Below are 10,645 nucleotides of genomic sequence, written 5' to 3'. Positions count from 1 at the left end.
GCATTCCAGCCTGGGCTACAGATTAAGACTCTGTTTCAAAAAAAGAAAAAAAAGAAAGAAAAAAGACTCTCTGGCTCACCTGATGAAATTTTTTGTCACTGTAAACAAAATATCAGTGAAAGATTGAGTCTGTCTATGCCTTCCTTCTCACCAGTTTACAAAATAAACATTTACTGATTTGATCATTACAGTTTAAACTATTGAACTAAAGACGTAGGCTCTCTGAACAAATATTGAAGAGAAGAGACTTATCTGAAATTCTCATGAGGCCAGAACTTCATACACTGATGATTGTAGCTTCTTTTATCTGTCACAGAGTCTCTGGAGGAAAATATGGTTTTAGATTTTCTGAAGATGCATCTAGCGTACATTAGCCAGCAGACTTTGGCTAACGTTTTCCTTGTGTGTTCTTCCAGTTTATTAAAAAGTAAATCATTTCTGAATTTTGTTTTGTAAACTGAACCTTGCCAAACAAAGATATTGAAGTGATGTGTAACTGAATGCCTAAGTCTCTGTTCATTTTTGGGATTCAATAAGCATTATTTTGAAAACAAACCAACATAATTAATGCCAGCCCTATGCAAAATGAGATTACGCTGAAATCAAATTCTTTTTTTAAATCCACATTAAAAAAATCAGTGCAGAAAGTTATTAGAAAAATTTTAGTGCAGAGAATGATTTTTTTTTTCCCTCACTGGCGTCAAGCTCTGAATGCATTGAGAATCTCACGAAAGTGTTAAGAGGTAGTCTGGGTGGTGATTTCCTTCAGGGCTGAGGGTGATACTAAAAAGCCGGCTTGGATGGAAAGGTTGATTGTATACAGTGTGATTGTAAGCTTTGTGCCTCACCCTCACTGGTTACGTATGAAAAAAAACCCAACTCAACTTTAACACAGTTCCGAACTTTCTTGACATCACCAGAAAAGCCCATTACTTTGGGAAAGTCATTTATCGGTAGTCATTCTGGTTGAAATGGCCTCACTCAAAAAAAATCACAAACAGAATATGTAGGGATGGTGAGACTAGGGTGTAGAAACTGGAACAGGAGAAAGGGAGGCAAAGCTAGAACCATATCAGCCCTATGTGGGCTAAGGGTAGGAAAGAGAAAAGGAATATGCCAGTGAGTCAAAGGCCCCTGAGGGGTGGGCTGGAAGATGAGAGTGCAGCATCCACAAGTCCTGCCTCTTTCTTGGTTTCATTTAAACCAAGGACATCTTATTAATCTGGTTGAGGCAGAAATTTAATGACACGTTTGTTCCTCTAAATATGCTCTAGGCAACTGACTGTATCACAAGACACAAAGAGGAGAGGTTATCCAAATGAAGAGTAACCAGATTTTCATTTTGGTATAGAGCTTTATACACAATTTTACCAGACATTTAATGTGAAGTTTAATTTGCAAAATAGCAGTTTCCATTGAGGTCAAGGAGTTCATTGAGGCCAAGATAGACATTTTCTGGCCACATGTGTATAACTTTCAAAGCACCATGAGAGGCACAGAGAGAAGGGGGAGACACAGTTAGACAGTGAGAGCACAGGCCTACCTGTAGCTTCCTGTGAACCAGACAAAGAGCGGACAATTTGGAAAGAAAATGCAGACCCAGGAGTTATGACAAAAACTGAAGTTTTACAAGTTTCCCTCTTTCTCTTGTTCTTCCTTTTACTTCTGTGAACATTTGCAGAAAATTACAATCCCGTTCTATATTTTGAGAGAGGATGTAGATCTACCAGCTCTGAACTTGCCAGAGCCGCCATTTCCCACTGCCAGCCACCTATGGATTTCCTATAAGCAGAGTTCATTCATTGTGAAAATTAGATAACTGAAACAATCTATCTGCTTCAGGCTGCTGGCTTCGGGGGCGACACTCACCCGTTGCCATGACAAATAATTTTCAGAGTGAGATTTTAGCTACCATAACTCACCAAACAATGTGTTGTTGTCCTGTTCTGTTTATCAGGAAGAGAGGATCCTTTCTTTTTTTTTTCCAAAATGAAATTAGTTATTTATTTTTATTGGCTCCTAGAGATGATAAAGCAACCTACTGCCAATTCATCTTCCAGCCAGCCTCCTTCCTTTTGCACTATGATCCTTTCCTTTGCTTCAAAAGGAGACAGGATAAAAGAGTGCAAGCCTGTCGATGGTGCTTGTCTGGGTTCATTCAGTCATACCTTCTGGGTGGCAGGATATTGATTATGATGTGGATCCTGAAGGGATTAAATCAGAGCAGGTGAGAAATGCATACCTTCTGTTGGCTTACAAATTTGCGTGCAGCACCCTCATCCAGAGGTTAATTGCATTTCTGTATCTTTCTAATCAGAAAGAGAAGTCTTCAAAGGAGAGGGGCACAGGCTTGGAATGATCTTCCTCTAAATTTTGTATGATTAAAAGCAGTCAGCAAAGCGAGCTTTGTCAAGCTGAGACCTCAGCTGCTGTTGAGCTCTAACTAGTCCCTATGTCTGACGGGTGTGTGGCCCATCAGATACACTCAAGAAATATTTGTGGAACATATAAATGAATGCTTGAGTGAAATGGCTGTCCCTCTCACTTCACTTCAGACACACTAGATTCTAGTATCCTCCCTCTTTTACTTTTTTTGAAAATCTGCACTTACCATTCTGTTTGCATTTATGCATAAGTGCTTGAAAGCTTAAGGAAGCATTTCCCAAAGTGTGAGCACAAGCGCTTGCAACTTACTCCATGGAAAGAAGGTTGTATGCTCACATGAGCTTGGGGAATTGGGCATGGTAGATTCTATTCTTGGTGATTGAAAATACTTATAGGAATACTAAAGGTTCTTCCTCTTGCAGATAAAAAAATCTGGCTGACTTTGAGGAAATCAAAATTTCCTCAACTTTATTAATTCACTTCACTTTATTTTATTCAATAAATATGAATGAAACATTATAATATGCCGGGAAATGGTCTAGGAACAGAGAGTGAACAGTTAGATAAAAGTCTCTGCCCTGTGGAATTTATGTTCTAGTGGGAAAGACAGTGAGTGCACAGTAAATAAATTAAACTCTGATGTATCAAATCGTGATTAGTATAATGGAGAAACATAAAGAGAGAAGGATAGGAAGGCTCTGAGGAGGAATTACCATTTAAGAAAATTTTTGAGACAGGGTCTCACTCTGTCACAAGGTTGGAGGGCAGTGGCATGATCATGGCTCTCTGCAGCCTCAATCTCCTGGGCTCAAGCAATCCTCTCACTTCAGCCTCCCAAAGAGCTGGGACTATGAATAGGTGCCACCATGCATTGCAGGAGTTGCCATTTTAAGTTGAGTGTTAGTGGTTGCCTCCAAGGTGATGTTTGAGAAAAAACCTGAAGGAATTGAGTTAAGGAGCCCTGGGGGAAAAGGCGTTCAGGTAGGGGAAGCAACAAGTTCAAAGGCCTTGAGAAAGGGACATTTGTAGAACATGTAAGGAAACCGAGATGTCCAGCACAGCTGATAGATCCAGGATGGGGAGAAAGATAGGAGAAAGGTCAGAGACGTGACAGTAAAGGGGGCAAGGTTGTGTAAATTGCGTTTAACTACAAAAGTGTTTTCCTTTTTCTTCAAGTACAGTCTCATAAAGTGCCGACTGAGAAGTTTTGCCCTTGCTCAGAATCCTCTTTGTCCTCTTGCCCAATAAATCACACAATTAAAAAGAAAACAAAGGAAAAAAACATAGGCAAGTATCCATTTCCTCAACTGTAGAAGGGGAAATATACTATTATCTTCCTTTCAAAGTTATTTGAAGGATGAAATAAGTTTCATATGATGACAGATACGTGGTTACAGCTCCATAAATGTTAGATCTCAGCATTCTCTCTCCTTCTCACTTCATCTCCCTCAAACTCCATTGTTAAGCTGCTGTCATCTATAAGCACCAAGCACAGAATCAGAAAATTCATAGCAGAGCAAGCACTGAAGGTGGATACATATAAACAAAAACTGTAGTGCACAATATGCAGTAGATTTTACTAATTAAAAATGGAAGTTCCAGTGCCAAAAGAATGAAGAAAAGAGCAGATGAACTAGCAGGGATCAGGGCTGTGAGTCGTGCATGTGGCCCAGTGTTTAAGGACAAGATACAGGGGAGCCACAGGGCACAGAGAGTGAGGAGGGCTCCTGGCATTTCCAGAGGGACTCCTTGGAATGGTGAAGGTCAAAGGTTTCTGAGGGATTCATGGGAAGATGATTGGGCATTTTTGACATCCCATGTTGAATACTATTAAATGCCTTGGCTGGAAATATGTGTATGTATAGATTCTGACAACAGAAGATTGGCAACCTCAGGTAAAATCAGAGTTTCTGTTTCTTCATCTCATAATGAATACATTATATTATAAGTCTCTGTCAATCTGATAGTTATGAAAATGTATCTCATTTATATTTTACTCTATATTTCCCGAATTAATGTCATTGAGCATCTTGTCATGTTTGTTGGAAATTGGTGTTTAATTCACTGACATTTATTAAGGTTACTTATATGCTGGTCTTATTTCTTTCAGTAATGCTTTTATTTTATTTCACTCTTGCTCTATTGATGATTGTTTTTATTGTTGCCAGTCTTTTGTTATTACAAATAATGTTTCAATGAATAATCTCCCATCAATGTCATCATGTACATGTTTAGGAATATTTGTTAGATAAATTCCTAGAAGCAAATAACTGGAGCCAAAGTACATGTATTTATAATAACTTTTAGGAAATATGTTTTGTTTTATTCTGTAGTTGGCAATAGAAGAACATATTATATATTTTTGAAAGGATCAAAGGGTTACATTGTGAAAATTAAGTCTTCAGTCAACCTTTCCTCACCTAGCTACCAGTAAATATTGCTACCAGCTTGTGAGGAATCCCTCAGAAATATTCCATGTATATATAAGCAACTGTGTACATAGGAGAATTTCTTTCATCTACAAGAATTTTGTGGGTTTTTTTTCTGCATTGTAGTTTATAGCAAGGCTATATAGCTCTTGCCAGGACACTAAATAAAGCAGAGACACTAGGCTTTAATGTGAAAATAGGAACATAATTCTTTATTACCTTATCATTTAGTATTAGCCATTCACTGTCATCATGATGCATGTCATCAAGAAAGTGATTGTTTCTTCAATTTCAGTATGCTTCACTCTGGAGGAAAAGCTTGCTGTCAATATGAGGCCCTGACCTGTTCCTGGCTGCACATTTTTTAACTTGCTTCAATCTGGGTTGGTTGCTTTCTGTATTTGGTACACAGAATTTATTCTGGGATCCTTTGTTGCCACCATTTTGGGCATTTTATTTGCTGCTTAGTTTCTTTCCTCATTTTCATGAAAACTTCCAGTAGTTTTCAGAGAAAGTTGTATAGGAGATAAACAACTTGGGATCTTCCTAGTTACAATGTATTTTCAATTCTTGATTGATAGTTTAGCTGGATATTAAATTCTACCCTGGAGATTGTTTTTATTCAGACTTTTGAAAGCATTAATACAGCTTCCAGTGTCACTTTTGAAAACTCAGAAGACACTTGTCTTTGTTTCCTTTTATCTTGAAGTGTTTAAAATCTTCAAATGTCTCCAATAAGCTAAATTGTCACAATATTATGCCTTGGCTTATTACTTATTTTGCTGGACTTTTGTGAGACTTTTTTCTTCCTTCCTTCATTTCTTTCTTTCTTTCTTTCTTTCTTTCTTTCTTCTCTTTCTTTCTTTCTTTCTTTCTTTCTTTCTTTCTTTCTTTCTTTCTTTCTTTCTTTCTTTCTTTCTTAATACAAAGGATGTAAAATTAGATTTGTATTTTTAATTCACCATCTTAACCTGGAACCTCCTTGACATGTTGGTTTTTAGGGGAAGAGCAGGAATTCAGGAAAGTCTGGAGCATAAGATACTGCTGAAAGGAAAACACTGAAATATGGTTAGGGTTAGGTGTGCCTGGGGAGTCCAGGGGAAGCATGAAGACCCTTGTTATCTTTCAGTGATGAGAAAGAGCAATGGGCCTCATTGAGGGTAAGCATCACCTGCTTCAGCCTTTTACTTACTAGCATTCCTGAGCCAAGGCATGGCTTACAACATTCAGAAAAGTGAGGGATACAGGATGTTTCCTGCTGTGAAGAAGCATCAAAGAAGACTCCATTGCCAGTTTTAAGAGGCAGCGGCTAAATTTAAAATGGGACGTATTCTGTGTAGGCCTGTGCTGGTAATGAATGGCTCAGCATGTAATCGGACAGTACCTTGTGGCATATTTTTAAGTACTATATTTGCAGATGACCTTTTACAGAGGTAAATTGCATATAAGGGGGCTGTAAGTGCCACATTTAATAATGCTTCAGGGACATTAGAAAGAAAGTAACAGTTATTATTCAGTGATAGCATGTCATTATTAACTTACAGTTAGGTTACTGAGCAGTGACCAACACTCAGCAACAGATGTTCGCTTTTTCAGCTTTAAGAACTGATCACAACTAGCCAAGACATATGCAAGATGTTAAGGGATAAAAGTAGGAAAAATAAGCTAGGAAAAAGAAAAATGCCAGGACTAGGAAAACCTAGATGATTCACCTTAAAAATATATATTGATAAATGTTTCACTTTTACAAAGACACAACAATCTTTGAACTGGACTGAGGCGTAGGGAGTCCTAGGTCTGTACCTGAGTTGGTTCATTTCCAGTTTTCTCTGTTATGTACACTGAGGGTCATTTTTCTGGAGATTTCCTGTTTAGCTCATTTCACATACAGTGACTAAATTAAAACATCACTGTTATTCTTACTAGTAAAATACCTTAAAGTGGCTCTTTTTTCTACTACCTAGCGAATGAAGCTGAAAATTCTTTTATCTGGTCATCAATACTCCATAGTGTGAACTTTGCAAGGCGACACTCCTGACTCCCCACTCCTGACTTCTAGGAGTTTCCATTTAGAGCAGATTGCTGTCCTTTTTGTCTTTTAATGTAGTATGTTAATTCCCAATTTCCTGTTTTCGTTGTGATATTCTGACCTTCCTTCTGAATTATTCTATCCAAGGGATTAACGAACTTCTGTAAAGTGTCAGATGATAAGCATTTTCAGTTTTGCGGGCCACGGGGTCTCTGTTGCAACTACTTGATTCAATTCTACTGTTGTTGAATGAAAGCAGCATAGATAACATGCAAACAAAGGGGTGGGGCCAGATTCGATTTTTGGTTCTTGTATTTTACTGACACCTGCTTTAGCTTCCTGAATCCTGCTGTTCTAGCCATGAAAATCCCAAACTCCATGAGACCATGCCAACACATCCTCTTGTCAGGTCCCTGAATGTGCCAAGACTTCCATATCATTGCCTTAAGTCACAGGCATCCCCAAACTTTTTACACAGGGGGCCAGTTCACTGTCCCTCAGACTGTTGGAGGGCCGCCACATAATGTGCTCCTCTCACTGACCACCAATGAAAGAGGTGCCCCTTCCTGAAATGCAGCGGGGGGACCGGATAAATGGCCTCAGGGGGCCGCATGCAGCCCGCGGGCGGGCTGTAGTTTGGGGATGCCTGCGAGAGTTGCTGCTCAGTCTCAGCCTGGCTAGTGTGCTTCCCTGGCTTTCTTTTAAGGGTTTTTTTTGTTTGTTTCTTTTTCTCACTTTCCTGGTCTTATGTGAGAAGCTGAACCAGGACTAGAACTGAGGGTTCCTTTGTTTGTTTATCTCTTGTTGTCTTTCCTATAGTATTTTCTTTACCCTATCAAAATGCTGTAATATATCACACTAGTTCAAATCAAAGGCAGTTTGAGAGCTTGGGTCACTACTGTCCCAAGTCCATTATTATTAGTCTTCAGTTCAGCATTCTTTCCTCACTTACATCAGATCCAGAGAGACACAGAAATAGAATCTCCTAGGGGTTGCCAAGGATTGGCCCAGAGATCAGGCCAGAGATGGAGGTTGGGAAAAATTTAGGTACAAATTTCTCTTTTCCTTTCATCTTCTTTTAATTAAACACCACCACTAACAAAACAAATATGACATACACAAGAAAATCCTCACTAATCTATTTTTGATAGAATGCTTTTCTCCTATGCTTTCTTCTGCCACCTGAGAAAGAAAATGATTGAATTAATGAATCAGTATAGACCAATAGTAATCATGGATGTGTTTCATCAGACATGAGTTCTTTGTAATTCTGGGTTTCTAATAAAATATTTAGGTTTATTTTCCCAGTCTATGTTCTCATATTTTTAAGTGACATCTTGAGTATTTGGACTTAGGTAGCAACAAATGTTAAGTTTGCTAGTGAGACGCTCAGTGTGAGTAGTCACAGCTTGGAAAATCTTACGGTTCCATTTTCTCTTTTAGCAAGCTCTCCAGATATTCTGTGAGAACTTACAGGAAATAAATTTCAATAGAGACATCCGCACCCAAGAGATTTAAAAACATGAAGCATAAACATATGAGAGCCAACATGATTTATTCTTCATTTCAGCTATTAGATAAAATGTGAATATGAAATTAGCAAATTAAATTAGATTGATATCTCCTCTGGTTAGTAACATAATATTAATAGCTCAGTTAAGACCATTCATTATTTTTATACCCCATATGACTAGTTCTTGTTTATAAGATGGCCTCTAAGGGGAGGAAGTACAGAGCCATCCATTACCAACAGGCAGAGAGTCTGTGACTTTTTAAGCACCCAGTGGTGTCTATGAGCCATATTAACACTTGATTAGGAGTTCAGGTCATCATTAAAGTCACAAAGACCAGGGTGTGCTCTACAAGAAGGATAGCTGTTATCATAACAGTTAGAACAAGGCATAGACATCCCTCATCTGATGTCCTCCTGGGTGTTTTCTATGACAACTCCCAACCTGCTGCCTCACTCCTTATTGTATCATTACTTAGAAAAATGATTGTAGTGTGACTTGAGGTGAAGCCTTTTAAATTTTCATTAAAAGAAAAAATTATTATAAAAGAAAAAAAATTACATATTCAGTGATACCTCTCTCACTTTTTCTTTAAAAGGACATGAATAATTTGGGAAAAATGAACTCATTGTGTCATACTGGGATTTCAATATTAAATTATATTATTTTGAAATATATGGAACTACCATTTAGACAGTCACAAATAATTGATTGGCATTTCATGATTCAACTTAATAAGAACTGTTACTCATTGACCATTGTGTCAGAAACCCTATGAAAAAACATCCGTATTTTCTTATTAATCTTCATAATAATCACCAGTAGTGATAGTATATTTCCATCAGTTCCCATCCTCCTACCTTTGCCAAAACCACCTCACATGGACCTTCTTAGGCAAATGAAGTTTCAAGATCATTCCTCCATCCCATTCTCCACCCTGCACTTCCTACGCTATCCTGCACTTAGGATTACCTCTCCATGCTCTCTTTTATAGAAACATTTATGATGGTACTGCCTCAGACACAGGCATTGTTATCACCACACATGCTTAACAGATTGGGAAATGGAGGCTCAGGGAATCAGGAAGGAAGAGAATTGGAACATAAATGAGGCAGGATTTGAATCCAGACCACCTTGGTTCAAAATTCTGAGCTTCTTTAATAATTACCATAGTATCTCAATGCTTGATGACTCAATCACCCGATGTAAAGCACTGTGGAGGTGACCTAACACATTTGGGCCAAATTGCTAGAATTAACCTTCTTCATATAGTCAGGTCAGATCAATAGATGTTACTTTGTCTTTGTCCTCATGTAATGTCAAAGATCGATGAAACTATAGAAATGACCTGATGTTTCAGTGTCTCTTAGGGAAATTTGCTACAAGTGAAATATTCCAGACCCTTTCTCCAAAGGTTGTGAATCTAAGTCGTGGATGAGTCCACACAGATTTACTTCTCTGTAACTACTTCAGGTGAGCCCAGTGAGAAACTTCAGGAAAATCTTGGATAAATGTTAACCTAGTCCAAGTGCCTTTTTAATTTAATTTAATTCAATTTTAAAATCTTTTTGACTTAATTTTTTTCTTCAGGTCAGATGGGTAATGTGCAGGTTCGAGGGTGGCACATCTGACACACATGCATGAACACCCAATTATCATGCCCACGAACTACAAAAGATCTATTGCTTTATTTTATAGATGAAGAAAGTCACTTGACATGTGAAGCTACTTAACTTACTGATTTGCTGGTAGCATTGGTAGTAGGACTAAATCTGGGTTTCTGAACTCATAATCAAGTGGACTGTTTCCTAAACTTTAGCCACAGACCCCCAGAAATGGAGATATACAGTAAGCATTATTAAAGGTTAAATAAATAACATGAGTCACACATGCAGTATTTATCAACAAGCACCTTTTGATTGAAAGTGGATTGACCAGGTGTGGTGGCTCAAGCCTGTAATCCCAGCACTTTGGGAGGCCGAGGCAGGTGGATCATGAGGTCAAGAGATAGAGACCATCCTGGCTAACATGGTGAAACCCCATCTCTACTAAAAATACAAAACAAATTAGCTGGGTGTGGTGGCATGTGCCTGTAGTTTCAGCTACTTGGGAGGCTGAGGCAGGAAAACTGCTTGAACCCGGGAGGCGAAGGTTGCAGTGAGCCAAGATTGTGCCACTACACTCCAGCCTGGCACCTAGTGACAAAGTGAGACTCTGTGTCAAAAATAAATAAATAAATAAAAAAGAAAGAAAGTGGATCTGTTATTAGGCCCCTACTTTGCCAGCTAGCC

General features: G+C 38.4%; 1 pseudogene; it reads right to left on the bottom strand.

The window, feature by feature from the left end:
• Nucleotides 1–9,943: 9,943 nt before the first annotated feature.
• LOC120368258 (small nucleolar RNA U13) lies at nt 9,944–10,033 on the bottom strand (annotated as a pseudogene).
• Between the last annotated feature and the right edge of the window lie 612 nt (nt 10,034–10,645).

Source organism: Saimiri boliviensis, chromosome 5 (assembly GCF_048565385.1).
Source record: "Saimiri boliviensis isolate mSaiBol1 chromosome 5, mSaiBol1.pri, whole genome shotgun sequence".
In the NCBI taxonomy this organism is placed as follows: domain Eukaryota; kingdom Metazoa; phylum Chordata; class Mammalia; order Primates; family Cebidae; genus Saimiri; species Saimiri boliviensis.
This window is presented reverse-complemented; position numbering and strand designations above follow the sequence as displayed.